We start from the raw sequence: 15,936 nt of genomic DNA, 5'->3' as shown, positions 1-15,936 counted from the left end.
AAAATTGTTCAACTATGTCTAGGAATATTCTGAAAATCATAAAACTAAACCAAAAAATTGAAATTATTATTATTATTATTATTAAGAATTATAAAACTACTATTTGAATATCATAGCGTATCAGAAGAATAAAATATATAAATCGAGAAGGAAGATAACATTTCAAAATCTTTCTTTGGGCATATAAAATCAATACATTGCAGAATTCAACTGCCTGCTCTCAAATAGAACTGCTTCCGTAGCAAAAACATGATAACATGATGTGGAAAAGTGAATGCAGAAAAATGTAGATCTCTCAAATTTATACGATATCAACTATTTCATCGTACTTTGCTATACGACAATTACAAAAGTTAGTGTTCCTATCCGAGTGCTGAGTCGACGGACGCTGAGGACGTGGCACGCTCCGCTGTCTCCGACTGGTAGTGTAGATCTCCGGCGAACCTGCAAAGAAGCCGAGCCGAGAGGGGTTTCCCGGCGACGGCCCTCCGACACTCAAGTCAAATTTGATCCTGTCCGAGCGCTGAGTCGACGGACACTGGGTACGTGGCACGCTCCGCTGTCTCCGACTGGTGGTGTAGATCTCCGGCGAACCTACAAAGAAGCCGAGCCGACAGAGGTTTCCCGGCGACGACCCTCCGACGCTCAAGTCAGGCAACGAGAGAAACAGCGTAACTGTGGCTACAGTAAGGATTTTCGCATACCTTCGTCGACGTTTGGGGGTCCTTATATAGGACCCCGGGGAGGCGCGGGAACGTTTCTCTATGCGTGCACGCTTCCCCAAACATACCTTAATGAGCCCCTGTCAGACAAGTACCTCTGGCGTCATTCCGCAATCGTCCAAACATATCCCGGATGTGACGGTGGAAGCTTCCACCGTATGATCCTGTGTACGGCTCGGCCGCCAACCATGCTGCCTGTCAGCGGCAGACGTCTCGAGGATGATGTTATCCCCTGTCTCCTTTGTCCTCTTGCGCTTCCTGTCTGTTCCAGGGCCGAGCGGTTCAGCCGCTCGGCGGGCATATCACTTCTGCCTCAGTCGTATGCTCGGATGAGATTGCTCCTGCCTGACTTTGTTGCCTTGTGCCTCGGCCGAACGGACAGCCCGCTCGGCCATGAAACCTTTTTACCTTGAGCATCGGAAACCCGACCCCTACTCGTGTTGTCTTTTATTCGACTCGGGGGATTCACGGCCGATCAGGCGCAACTTGTCGGTCGGCCAGCAATGTCCGGTCGGTCGGCCTGCTTCGTCCGGTCGGTTGTGTCTCAGGGTTGAATCTCTTGACCTTTGACCTCCACGTGGCCGTAGGGTCCCCCGTCCTTATCACCGGATCACATGCCTCCCCTTCATGTCTAGTCGAAGGAGGCGCTAAGTCCGACTAACTGGACTGTCGGTCGGCCTGAATGACATCGCCCTACCCCTCTGGAATGTTCCTCCCCCCGGCTGCTCGGCTCCTTCCGAGCGCTGGCTCTACTGCCGTGTTGACGGTCAACGCTGATGTCCTTCGGATCTTCTCGAAATTCGTGCAAATCATCTCCATTAAGACCGAGCACACGCGCTGCGTGTCGTAATGACGCTCATTAAATGTGCCCCTATGGCATTGTGCCACGTGGCGCCTCCGCTGGTGTCATCGTACGGCTCGGCGATCTGTCCGATGGGACATCGGCGGATTGAAATGAACGGCCCGATGGGGGCCTCGGTTCCTGTGACCTGCATCGGACGGTCGAGGCCGATCGGGCCCGACCTTATAAAGCCATCACCTTCCTCCTCTGCCACACTTTTGCCTTCGCGTGTCCCGCCGCCTTTCTTCGGTCCTTCAGCGTTCCGGAGACTACGCTTCACTGTTTTCCGACGATTCCCCGCCGTCCTCCTTCGATCCCCAGCTTCTTCGTAAGGTTCCTCCGCCTTTCCTCTCTGTTTTCCTCGTCTTTTTTGTCGAGTTCTCGTCTTCTGGTCGTTGTCCCTTTCATCGTCTCCTTGCCGTGTGTCATTTTCTATTCTCTTGGCTTTTGCTTTCTTGCCCGATCGGATAATGGCCAGTTCTTCCCGACCCGCAGACCTCACTTTAGGTCCCTGGTATACTACCATGGAGTCTCGCTTCAATCGGCGTGACGCCGAGGCTTTGCTTGATGGTTTTGACATGCCGTTCTACTTTGAACTTATTCTACCCTCACCAACCGCTCGGCCTCACAAACCGCCGAGCGGAGCCATCTGTTTTTTCCGCGACCAATTCACAACCGGTCTGCAGTTTCCTCTTCACCCCTTCTTCGTCGACATTTGCAACTTCTTTGGTCTTCCGCTCGCCCAATTAGTTCCCAATACTTTTCGCCTTTTGTGTGGAGTGGTGGTATTGTTCAAGATAAACCGCATTCCTCTCCGCCCGAAATTTTTTTATTATTTTTATTATCCTAAGCAGTCCGAGCTGGGTACCTATCTATTCCAGGCTCGGCCCGGTCTAGTCTTTTTTGATAAACTCCCCTCCTCCAATAAACACTGGAAGGAGTACTACTTTTATCTTCGTCTCCCCGAGCGGGCTCCCTTCCAAACCAAATGGCAGGTCGGACCATCTACTTCTCCTGAGCTTAAAAGTTTTAAGACCCGACCGGACTATTTCCAGGCCGCGAACATGCTTGCCGGTCTGAAGCTCGATATCAACAAGCTTCTGCCTGAAGGCGTGCTGTACATATTCGGCCTGAGTCCGATCCGTACTCCACTCCCAAGCAGCTTCGGTAAAAATTTCACTTGCTTATGTACTTTGAGTGCTAACTGATTTTCTTCTTTTTTCCTTTGCAGCAAATATCGTCATGGAGTCCGTGATGCTCGGGATTTTGAAGAGGAAAGCTGAGGCGCTTGAGGCGGCAGCCGCCAAGGAGATGGAGCAACTGGGCATCACTCCGGTCGGCTCTCACGAGGGTGAGAGCGAGACAAACGCGGAGGAGTCGACCGCTCAGGCCTCCCCCGTGGAGGTGACGGGAGGCGATACTTCAAACAGGGAACCAGCAGTCCAAGAGGAAGGCTCTGATCGGGACGGCGAGCGCCCGCTCAGACAAAAAAGGCGTCGGACAGAGACACCGTTGCGCTCGGCCACTTCTGCTGTTCGTGTATTTGAGCGGGCGGGATCCGATTCTCGTGGGAAAACTCCAGTGGTGGAGGCATTATCCTCCGATCGGACTCCGTCTCAACTAAACCTGCCTGCCAACCCTATTAAGGTTGTGCCGGTCAGCACTCTTCCACCTACCCTCCGCCGGGTCCAACGCTCGGCTATTCTGTCCAAGTTCTCCACCCCGACCTCTGCTTCCTCTGCATCTGCTCACACGTCTCCCGGATGGAACCGCACCATCAGGGCCACCCTGCACCTTCCTACCGAGAAGCTTTTGCCCGAGTCTGATCGGCTGACCGCGCCCGAACATATGATCACCATGAAGGGGCCCCTCGCCGAGATGTGGGCCGATGCTCGGGCCCGTGTTGCGATGATTCCGCTCGGCAACCTGGCCAACAGCCAAATGCAACAGACCACTGGGGTAAGTGTGTTTTCTTCCGAAGTCCTTTACGCCCTCTTTCCGATCGGCTATTAATACTCCTGTTTATGTCAGAGATGGGTGGAGGAGATCGCTGTCGCCAATCGACTGGCCATGGTGGACGAAGAGCTGAAGAAGCTGAAGAGTTCAGGCGGCCCGTCCTCCCAGGGCCCCTCATATGTCGAGCTGCAGAAAGAGCTTAAGAAGACCAAAGATTTGTTGGAGGCGGAGCGAAAGAAGACGACCGACCAGGCCTATACTTTGGCCGAACTCGAAAAATAGGTCAAAAGTGTTGACCGAAAAATAAGCCTTGCCACCGATCGGAAGAAGACGGCCATCGCTCAAGGGGGTGCATAGTAATAGGGTCTGCTCAAGGGGGCGTGACAACCAGAAGTCAAGAGGGCGTGGCAGTCAGAAGTCAATGGGACGTGACAGTCAGAAGTCAAGGGGGCGTGACAGTCAAAAGTCAAGGGGACGTAGCAGTCATAAGACAAGAAGATGTGACAGTCGATATATGGAGTGGGACCACCTGGGGCCAGCCGGTGTATGAAGCCAGAGATGAGTCTATCGGTCGGGAACCCAGGCCTAGGACGGGAAGCGCGGTCAGGACCAAACCCGACCTGATTTTACTGATCAAGGGTTGTCAAGCTATCCAACATGAGCAAACCTGTCACCCTCGGTGAGGTCAGAATTATAAAGGTCGGCAGAAGGAGCCCGACCAGTCTGTTCATCAACACCCAACAGACTAACCAAGGTTGTTTCAATTGCACCCGGGCAGAATAGAAGGCACTACACGACAACAGGTCAGGGAATCGTAACTACCTGTCAGTGAATATCTGCTATATGTCAGGGAATATTTCAGCGGTTGGGATCACCTGCAAGTAGAACCTTCCTCCAGCCTATAGGAGAAGGTCACGTGTCCTCCACCACTTGACAAGTCCTGACACCCGACATCCTCTGACAGGGGTCAATCTCCAGAAGATACATATTGTCATATAAAAAGGGGTGTTATATCCCTCGCACATGTACGCTCACTCATACACTTGTCTACTTTTTCTTCTTCCTTCGTACACTGTTCTTTTGGGGAAAAAAGTATCTGACTTGAGCATCGGAGGGCCTGCTTCGGGGACTTTTTCTCTGGTTCTTGGTCTCTAACGCTTTGTGTGCTTATCTGAGTATGTGCAGGGGTCCGGTACCACCAACGCAGGCCCCGTATTTCTTCAAGACCACGTGGGGGTCCGTTCTGGGAAGCTCGTGTGACCGCCGCATCACAGTCTCCTCCCCGTTAATGCTAGCAACACTTCATCCGACCTTCGTCTGACTCGGACTCTGGACATGATCAATTTGGCATCGTCTGTGGGAACTTCTTTGCCTGTCCTGGAGCGAAAAGATGGAGGGCACCAACAGGATTAACGTAACCATGACGGCCGGAGAATACGAGTTGTACAAAGAAGCTAAGAGGCGGGTAGCCTCCGAGAAGCAGACCACCACTTCTCGACCTTACAAGATGCCGACAATTTCTAAGGAGCTGACCCATGCTTCTGATAGAGGGTCTAAAAGAAAGTAGCCCAAGGAGTTTCCCTCGACCTTTTATTGAGAGCCTGGCCTCAATTACCATCACAAGGGCCCGAGCGACTATAATAAGAAGGAGCAACCGCAAGCTTCTGAAGTAGAAAGCTCACCCCCCCCCCGGGATTCTAAAAAGGGTAAAACTATAGTTCTCAAGGAGGAGTTCATAATGGATCCTGAGGAGCAAGTGTCCTTCTCTACAAGGTGCTCTGCGAAAAGTTACCTAAGGGATACCGGCCTCCCGCTATCGGAGAATATGACAGTAGTCAAGACCCAGAAGATTATCTCCATAAGTTTAGGAACGTTGTCCTGCTGCATCAGTACAGTGATGCCATTAAGTGTCGAGTGTTCCTTGATACTCTATCCGACTCGGCACAAAAATGGTTTGACTGATTATCGAACGGGTCTATCACTTGCCAAACGTGGATCCACACGGCCTCATACATCTTGCTTTCGGCCAAGGTGACACGGCCGTGTGGCTCACACGGTCGTGTTCTGCTTTTTTCTGGATGGATTCACATGGCCGTGTGGCTCACACGGCCTGACATTACTTGGTCTCTGAAAATCTTACACGATCGTGTGGCTCACACGGCCTACCTCTGCTTGCTCTTTGGAAGTGCTACACGGCCATGTGGATCTCACACACCCCTTGCATGACCCTTATCATGGCTCTGCATAGCTATGTTTCATTGAAACATCTTTTAGACCACCAAGATGAGGTTTTCTCTGGTTGAAATCTTCATTAACATTGTAGATCTTGAAGTTATCTACATTTTAATATAAAGAACAGCCCGTAAATCCAACCGAGAACAAAGTTATGGCCGTTTTAGTTTCACTCTTCAGTGCCGAAAATTCCACACGACCTTCACACAACCGTGTGGATTCCACACGACCTTGACATGGCCGTGTCGATTCCACACGACCTCCACACGGTCTCCACATGGCCTTGACATGGCCGTGTCGATTCCACACGACTAGAACATGGAAAAACTTAGTTTTCACATGCTCGTGTGAGTTCCACACTGCTCAGATGCTCTGGAAGCTCTAGACTTCATTTAAGTTCCTTTTTTGCTCCAAATCACGTCCTATCAATGAAAATAAATAAAGAGCAGATCTCCAAATAAAATATAATGGAAGTATGACATTATAATGAAATAGGGTGCAATAAACATAGATTATGCTAATGAAATACAAGTAGATGTGCGTCAAAACATGTATAAAAGTGTATATAATCTATGCACATCAGTTATCTAAGTGCTTAATTAGGCATTCAGAGGATAAGAACCTAACCTTATATCCAGAATCTCACAATTGACTAATGCTAAGAAAGTTGTATTTGAGATTTTTAATAAGTAATACTTTCTTAACAATAAAATCAGTTTTAAGTTCAATATTACCTACCCTAATTACTTGAGTTTGCCGTTGTTTCCAAAGACAACTATTCAAGCCTTTGTATGTTAACTGAGTGAACTTGGTGTGATCCCCCATCGTATGTTTGGAGAAACCACTGTCCAATTGTTGGTATCCCAAAGTAGTTTTGATCTGATCAAACAAGTTAAGTTAGGTCATGTTGTGTTTAACATTGTGTCTAAGTGTACAGGAACTTAGGAGCATAGGGCGTCGAGCAAAAGACACATCTAGCGAGAAGAACGGCACGGGAGAGAGCCGACGAGCTCGGTGCATCTGAGGGATGAGGTGCTGCGGAAGAGTACGCGGGCGGACGAGAAGGAGGCGCGCGACATTTCTGAGGGACGAGAAGCCGGAGTGGAACCTTGCTCGAGAAGGTCGGAGGTTGGGTTCGGGTGAGCCCTATTTTAGATGGCTGAAATCACTCAAGCGAGCAGAGCCGTAGTGGAAGACCCGGACCGAAGCAACCGGAACTGAAGTTGCAGGCCCAGAGAGAAAGTCAACAAAAGGTTGACATTCACCTTCGGGGCACCCGAAAGCCCGGAACCATTCCGAGCGCCCGGAGCAGTCCGGGCGCAGGGCGCCCAGAGCAGTCCGGGCGCTGGGCGCCCAGAGCAGTCCGGGCGCAGGGCGCCCAGAGCAGTCCGGGCGCAGGGCGCCCAGAGTAGTCCGGGCGCAGGGCGCCCAGAGCAGTCCGGGGCGCTCGGAACCATTCCAGGCACCCGAAGCAGTCTGAGGCACTCAGAATCCTTCCGGGCTCCCGGAACCCAAATCTTAACCAAATTCGACGTGGCATGTACCGTTGCATTGGGGATAAAATATTATCCCATTCCAGGCGCTTGGAACCCTTCCAGGCGCCCTGAGCAGAGATATATAAGTAGCCCTGCTCCTAGAAGCTAATAACAATAAGAAATATCCCAGCAATACTTGTACACACTTCCTTTTCAGTTTAGCTTCGTCTTACTGCGCTTTCATTACTGTAAAGAGGCTTTTCCGCCTGAAGGAGAAAATAGTGAGACTTCATCTGCCTTGGATTAATAACCTCCCCGATTATAACCAAGGGCTATTCACCCTCCCCCCCTCTAGCCGATCGCCAAGGATCCTAACAAGTGGTATCAGAGCCAGGATGCTTTAGGAGGACTAACCGCCAAACGAAGTACACAAGATGATGGTCGGACCGAGCATCTACCCACCAAAGTTCAAGGGGGAGTTCGCAAGCTAAAAAAAGAGAATGGAGGTATTCTTTAAAATCGATTTTGAATTGCTTTTAATAATGAAGTTCAGTTTTGTAGCATCCGAAGGTAAAGAAGAATACCAATGGACGAAGAAGGAGCAGGTCGATTTCGTGACAAACGACAAAGCAGAGTTCCATCTGCTGAGCATCCTACCACCACAAGAAGTCAACCGGATCGACGCCTATAACTCAACAAAGGAGCTTTGGGAGAAGTTCCTTTAGCTACACAAAGGGACGTCCGAAGCCAAGCTCGCGAGACGGGATCTGCTAAGGAACCAGCTAAGTAACATAAAATTGGAAGCAAAAGAAACCGTTACACATCTTCACTCAAGAATGAAGGAACTAATCACTAAACTCACGAATCTCGGAGAAAAGGTAAGCAACCGAGATTCACTAAGGTACGCGCTTAATGCATTTCCTAGACTATCGAGTGGACATCATTAGTAGATGCTTACTATATATCTAAAGATTTAGAATCTGTCACCTTAGAAGAAATGTTTTCAATATTTGAAGTCCATGAAACGAGATGTGCAGATTCGAAGAAGGAGCCAAAGCACAACATTGCCTTTAAGACAAAGATGGACAAACAAGATTCAAAATCCTTTCTTGACGATGACAAAATGATAATGATGGTAAGGCGATTTAAAAAACTATTTAAATCTAGAAAAATTAATCATCTGCAGGGTAGAAAGAAAAGAACAATTAGATGTTACAACTGCAACAAAGAAGGACATGTTAAAGACAACTGCCCTAAGTTAAAGATCAAGGACAAAGGAAAGAACAAAAAACATGTCCAATCAAACAAGTACAAGACGTTAACGGCGACGTGGGATGAAACATCGTCCGAATCAGAAATTGAAGATGTTGCCAGATTTGCGTTAATGGCAAGTCATCAAGACGACGAAAACGAAGCAAGCTCGTCCGAAATGAGCATCGATGAATGGGGAGCGACATCGGAAGAAAGCAGCACTTCAGGGGAGCTACGGATAATGGGATTGACAAGGTAAGTCATGCACGATCTCTTCCTCCTGATAAGTCATTCTAGTTTATAAAATATTTATCAAAGAATTGTTGCAAACTAGAAAAAGATAATAAAAAGTTAAATTAATTCTAGCCAAATCTTATCCATTAGAAGAATTTGATAAAATAAAATTAGAAAATGATCATTTACAAAAAGAAATAAAAAACTTGAAAAATCATACATGCTCATATAATAAAGGTATTAGAAAATTCAATGGTCTAAATTAGTACCTAAATTACCACAAGGGACAAATTAGAAAAATTTTAAAGAAATATGTTCCTAAAAAATTCTTAATTAATTCAATAGGCTGAAACCTATATTGGATTCCAAAATCTTGTCTAAATTAAAATTTAATTAGACTTAGGGCTTTCAGACATTAGATTAAATGTTTAATTTTCTTAAGAGGTTTTGTCTAGAAAGTGGTTGTTGCTCCAATAACCAAGAAGGCATAGTGTTTTGCCACAGTCTGGAAGCCAATTAATAAAATAAAATATTTAATTGACTAACTGATAAAATATTTAATTGAAATTAATGTTTTAAATAGTTACTCAATATTTCTTTACTTAGAAAATTGTTTGCAAAACTTAAAGTTTCTAAAATTATTTATGTTGTAAATTTTTAAGTGATATAAAAGTTATTTTAAATTTTTTTCAAAGTTTTTAAAAACTTGATAAGTTTTTCAAAATTGTTAGAAAATCAGAGTTTTTAAATAAAAACTTTCTTATTTTTTGAAAAGTTACCCTTAGATTTTTTTTTGATACCCCATTTTTTATGTGATCAAAGGGAGAGAAGGGAAGATTAAGTCTAGGGGGAGGTAGTTTAAACTTTTTAAAATTTTTGTACTTTAATTGCAAATTTATTGCTCTTACTTTACGTTGGTTTACCCTAACTTAACTTGGGTTGCTCACATTAAGAAGGAGGAGATTGTTAGTATCCCAAAGTAGTTTTGATGTGATCAAACAAGTTATGTCATGTTGTGTTTAGCCTTGTGTTTAAGTGTACAAGAACTTAGGAGCATAGTGCATCGAGCAAAAGACGGAGCTAGCGAGAAGGATGTTACGGGAGAGAGCTGACGGGATCGATGCGTTTGAGGGATGAGTTGCTGCGGAAGAGTACGCGGGCGTACGAGAAGGAGGCGCACGGCGTTTCCGAGGGACAAGAAGCTAGAGTGGAAGCTTGCTCAAGAAGGCCGGAAGTTGAGATCGGGTGAGCCCTATTCCGGATGGCCGAAATCACCCAAGCGAGCAAAGCCGGAGCAGAAGATCCGGACCAAAGCAAGCGGAGCCGAAGCTGGAGGCTCGAAGAGAAAGTCAACAAAAGGTTGGCATTCACCTTCGGGGTGCCCGGAGTAGTCCGGGGCGCCCAAAACCCTTCTGGGTGACCGGAACCCAAAACTTAGCCAAATTCGACGTGGCACGTACCGTTACATCGGGAATAAAATATTATCTCATTACAGGTGCCTAGAACCTTTCCAGGCGCCCCGAGCAGGGCTATATTAGTAGCCTTGCTCCCAAAAGCTAACAACAATAAGAAATATCCAAGCAACACTTGTACACACTTCCTTTTCTGTTTAGCTTCGTGTTTCTACGTTTTCATTACTGTAAAGAGGCTTCTCCGCCTAAAGGAGAAAATAGTGCGACTTCATCTGCCTTGGATTAACAACCTCCCCGGTTGTAACCAAGGGTTATTCATCCCCCCCTCTCTCTAGCTGGTCGCCGAGGGTCCTAACACCAATATCCACTTGGTTTCCTATAATAGGTAGGAGCTAATATTAGTTTTGATTTTAGCTTACTTTTAAGTTATTTTTTTAAAAAAAATAGTTTTAAGTTTTAAGTTTAATTTTTAATTTTGATTTATTTTTTTTATTTTTAAGTTTAAATTTTAATTTTAATTTTAATTTTAATTTTAATTTTTAAATTTTTAAGTTTAAATTTAATTTTAATTTTAATTTTTTTAAAAAAAATTTAAGTTTAAATCTAATTTTAATTTTAATTTTTTTTATTTAATTTTTAATTTTGATTTAAATTTTTTTGTGTTTAATTTTAAATTTATTTTTTTATTTTTATTTTTATTTTAAATTTAAATCCTTAGTCATCTCACTCGATCTACGTTTTCAATCAGGGAATCCTATAATTTTGTGAAATGAGTTAGATTCAATTTCAGGGGTTGGGTTTAACTTTGTGTTAGATTCAGGTTTAGCTTTGAGTTCAACAAATAGACATTCTTTAGATAAACTTCTGGGTTATGGTGAATCACCCGGACATCATTAATGTAATCATGACTTTGAGGTTTTCCAAATAGTCCTATCCATCGAACTTAGTATAAAACCTTGGTCTAACTAGTTAGAATCTGTAAGGGGTAGTTTCAGTTAGTTCCACCAAGCCAAATGCACCAGGTCGAAGTCATATCTTCTCAGACATGCACACACATAATTTTCCTAACCTACTATCATTCAAAACTTCACCAGTATTTTTGTCAAGTTAAATTGTTGTCCATATTTTAGCTAGTCCTAATTACCCTGCAGGGTAAGTTATTATTTTTGGAGGTGCCAACTAATTTAGAGCTTCCCTTGAATTGTTGAACATTTTGAGTTTAAGTTTTGGGTTTATGTTGATTACTTTTATAATTATAGTATATTTTATTATAATTTTTGTTTATATTGTATTTGTTTAAATTAGGTTTGAATAACATAAGGTTTTACTTTTGTTTTATATTTATTTTTGAAGATTTAACTTTAGAGTTTAAGGGAGATGATTTATTATGGTTTATATAATAAATTTTATCTTTAAGTATGAAATATTGATTGAGTCCTACTTGCGTGGTTAGACATGCTTTCGGAACCCAAGCTTTACTCTGATTTTTATTTTGGTTAACTAAAAATATAAAGGATTTGTTTGTTGAGCTGGGCTTATATCCGTGTCTAGACTTGTTGTACAGAGATCTTTGTGATCCAAGTATCATGTCAAGATACTTCAATTTAGTTGTGAATTTTTCAAGTAATTCCTTTAATTTAACTATTTCATTTTTCAATTTAAGATTATCCTCCTCAAGTTTTGCAACTTGAGTTAGGATTTTAGTTTAAATTGGTTCAGTTGTTGAGTTCAATTTTTATTGTTCATTAAGTTTATTATTTTCTTTTGTTAGTTCGTTTATTTGTTTTTCATAAGTAGTAAATTTCCTATTTAAGTATGTAATGATTTTAAAGAACTTTTTATTTAATCTAAAATATGTTGGAACCCCAAGGTTGTTTTGATGTGATCAAACAAGTTAAGTTATGTCATGTTTGGTTTAACCCTTGTGCCTAAGTGTGCAGGAGCTTAAGAGCATAGGAAGTTGAGCGGAACACGTGGCTAGCGAGAAGGACGGCACGGGAAGAGAGCCGACGGACTCGGTGCGTCAGAGAGATGAGGTGTCGCGGAAGAATACACTGGTGGACGAGAAGAACGTACGCGACGTTCGAGGGATGAAAAATCGGGGAAGAAGGTTACTCGAGGAGAAGACTGGAACTTGGGTTCGGGTGAGCCCTATTCCGGATGGACGAGATCACCCAAGCTAGTGAAGTCGGAGTGAAAGACCCGAACCGAGACGAGCACAATCGGAGTAGAGGAATCGGACCACAAAAAGTCAATCCTGTTGACTTTTGTGGTCCAGGCGCCCGGAATCCAAAGTTTATTAAGAGTGACGTGGTCGTTGACCGACACGTCAGGAATATAATTCTATCCCACTCTAGGCGCCCAAAACCCTTCTAGGCGCCCGGAACAGTGTTGTAAATATAGCACTGATTTCAACCGTTAGAACAACAACTTGTATTCCATTTCTTTTTATTCTACTTTTCTTTGTGTGCTGTTAATGCTGTAAGAGGCTACTTCACCCGAAGGAGACCTTCAAGAAAGTGCGCTTCATATTCCTTGGATTAGCAATCTTCTGATTGCAAACCAAGTAATTTCTCTTGTGTCTATTTCGTTTTAATTAGACTCTTTATTTTTAATTACAAGTGTTCTTATTCGAGCTATAAGTCGAGAAAGGGTTGATTTCTTTTTGTAGGGCAATTCACCTCTACCCTCTTGCCGACCTCCAAAGGGACCAACAAGGGGTATCAGAGCAAGGACGCTTCAGAAGGACTAACCGCCAACCGAAGCAAAGCAACCAATGGCCGGACCAAGCATCGTTCCACCAAAATTCGAGAGAGACTTCGCACAATGGAAACGTCATATGGAGGTATTTCTGAAAACAGACTTTAAGATTCATTTAATAATAAAATATGATTTTGTAGCTCCTACGAATCAAAATGGAGAGGAAAAAGAAGAGAGTCTTTGGATGAAGAAAGAGCAAAATGATTCTGTAATGAATAACCGAGTGGAGTATCATTGCTAAGCGTACTGCCGCCTCAAGAAGTCAACCGCATCGGGAGTTACTCATTAGCCAAAGAACTCTGGGAAAAGTTCCTGGAACTCCATGAAGGCACATCCGAAGCCAAGCTCGCAAGAAGAGACATACTTCGAGACAAATTGATGAATATTCGTCTGGAAAGAGTTGAGAAGGTAGCCGATCTACACGCAAAGGTAAAAGAACTAATCACCGGACTTGAAAACCTCAGTGAAACGGTAACCAACTGGGACACGATACGCTACACACTCAACCTTTCCCAGGACTCCAGAATGGACCTCAATAATCAATGCCTACTACATCTCAAAGGACCTGGAGGTGAGTACCCTAGAGGAACTTTTTTTCCACTTTAGAATTATATGAAACCAGATGTGCAGGGACAACAAAAGAATCAAGACAGATTATGGCGCTAAATGCAACCAAGAAGGATGAACCCGAGTCAGACTCAGAAGAAGATCAAGAAGCTTATATGGTAAGAAATTTCAGAAATTCTTTAAATCTAATAAATTTAAAGAAATGCATAATAAGAAAAATCCAAGAAATAGAAGAAGGGTTCGATGCTACCAATGTCAAAAGGAAGGACACTTAAAAGAGGACTGCCCAGAATTCAAATAGGATAAAGTCAAGATACCTAAGAAGTACAAGACTCTAAAAGCTACTTGGGACGACAGCTCATCATCTGAATCTGAAATACAAGAATATGCTAGTATAGCACTGATGGTGAACCATGAAGAGCAAAGCACATCAAAAGCCAGCATCGATGAAGGGAGAGCGACTTCAGATGAATGCAGCGAAGCAAGGGGTGAGTCAGGCTTCAAGTCTGATATGGTAAGTGAGGTATGCCTCTTACCTCCTGATCAACTTTATTATGGTATTAAGTCTATGGCAACATCTATATACAAATTAAAAAGTAAATATAATAAATTAAAAAATAAAAATTTAGAAATAAAATTTTTTTTAGTAAAATCATGTCTGATAGAAGATTTTGATAAAATAAGACTTGAAAATGATAAATTAAAAGAAGAAATAGAAAACTTGAAAAATTCTGCTTGTTCAAATATTTCTGTTTTTAGAAACTATAGAGCATTAAACTAGTACTATAGGTTTCACAAAAGTCAGATCAGAAAAATATCAAAAGCTTATATACCTAGAAAATACCTGATTAACCCTGTAGGAAGAAACCTGTATTGGGTTCCAAAAACTTGTTTGAATTAAAAATGAAATTAGGCCGAGCTTTCAGGTAGAAAATTGAATATTTGAATTCATTAAAAGACTTTGCCTAGAAGTGGTTGATGATCCAATAACCAAGAAGGCCTAGTGCCTCGCCACAGTCTGGAAGTCAATTTCTGAATTAAATATTTAATTAACAAACTGATAAACAAAAAAATTAATTGCCTTCAATCTTTGTCAATGGTATAACATTTGTTAAAATTTCTTCTAAAAATTTAAAAAAAAAATCTTCACTTAGAAAACTTTTTTTCTTAACTCAACAAATTTTTTTATATATAGCAGACTTCATTTAAATTATTTCTATTAAATTTTTTCCGTTGAACAAAAATTTGATTTTTAACTTAGAAATTTTTCTACTTGAAAATTTTCTCACTTAGAAATTTTTTATTAACACTTAAAACTTTCTAATTTATTGCAAATTTTTTTAAAAAATTAACCTTAGACTTATTAAGGAACCCCATTTTTTATGTAATCAAAGGGGAAGAAGGATATTAAGTCTAGGGGGAGGTATATCCAATTGTTAAACTGAAAAATCTTTTTGCACTTATTTGTAAAATTAATTATCTTTACATTGCATTTTTTTATTAGTTTACCTTAGGTTAACTTGGGTTGTTCACATCAAAAAGGGGGAGATTGTTGGAACCTCAAGGTTGTTTTGATGTGATCAAACAAGTTAAGTTAGATCCTGTTTGGTTTAACCCTTGTGTCTAAGTGTACAGGAACTTAGGAGCACAGAAAGTCGTGTGGAAGACGCGGCTAGCAAGAAGGACGACACGGGAGGAGAGCCGATAGGCTCGATGCGTCCGAGAGACGAGATGCCGCGGAAGAGTACACCGATGGATGAGAAGAACGTATGCGACGTTCGAGGGACGAGAAACCGGGGAGGAAGGCTGCTCGAGGAGAAGGCCGGAACTTAGGTTCGAGTGAGCCCTATTCCGGATGGACAAATCACCCAAGCTAGTGGAGCCGGAGCGGAAGACCCGGACCGAGACGAGCACAATCGGAGTAGAGGAACCAGACCATAAAAAATCTATCCTGTTGACTTTTGTGATCCGGGCGATCGGAGCCATTCCGGGCGCCCGGAGTCCTGGCGCCCGGAGCCCAAAGTTTATCAAGAGTGACGTGGTCGTTGACTGACTTATCGGGGATAGAATTCTATCCCACTCCATGCGCCCGGAACCCTTCTAGGCGCCCGGAACAGTGCTATAAATATAGCACTGATTTCAACAGTTAGAACAACTTGTAATCCATTTCTTTTTGTTCTACTTTTCTTTGTGTGTTGTTAATGCTGTAAGAGGCTACTCCGCCCAAAGGAGATCTTCAAGAAAGTGTGTTTCATATTCCTTGGATTAACAATCTTCTGATTGCAAACCAAGTAATTTCTCTTGTGTTTATTTCATTTTAATTAGTCTCTTTATTTTTAATTACAAGTGTTCTTTTTCAAGCTATAAGTCGAGAAAGGGTTGATCTGTTTTTATAGGACAATTCACCCCTTCCCTCTTGCCGGCCTCCAAAGGGACCAACAAAATATACCTCATCGGAACCTTCAAAAATGAGTGCGGGCTCGTGG

This window comes from Zingiber officinale, chromosome 9A, assembly GCF_018446385.1.
Source record: "Zingiber officinale cultivar Zhangliang chromosome 9A, Zo_v1.1, whole genome shotgun sequence".
Classification (NCBI taxonomy): Eukaryota; Viridiplantae; Streptophyta; class Magnoliopsida; order Zingiberales; family Zingiberaceae; genus Zingiber; species Zingiber officinale.
Note: the sequence above shows the minus strand (reverse complement) of the source record.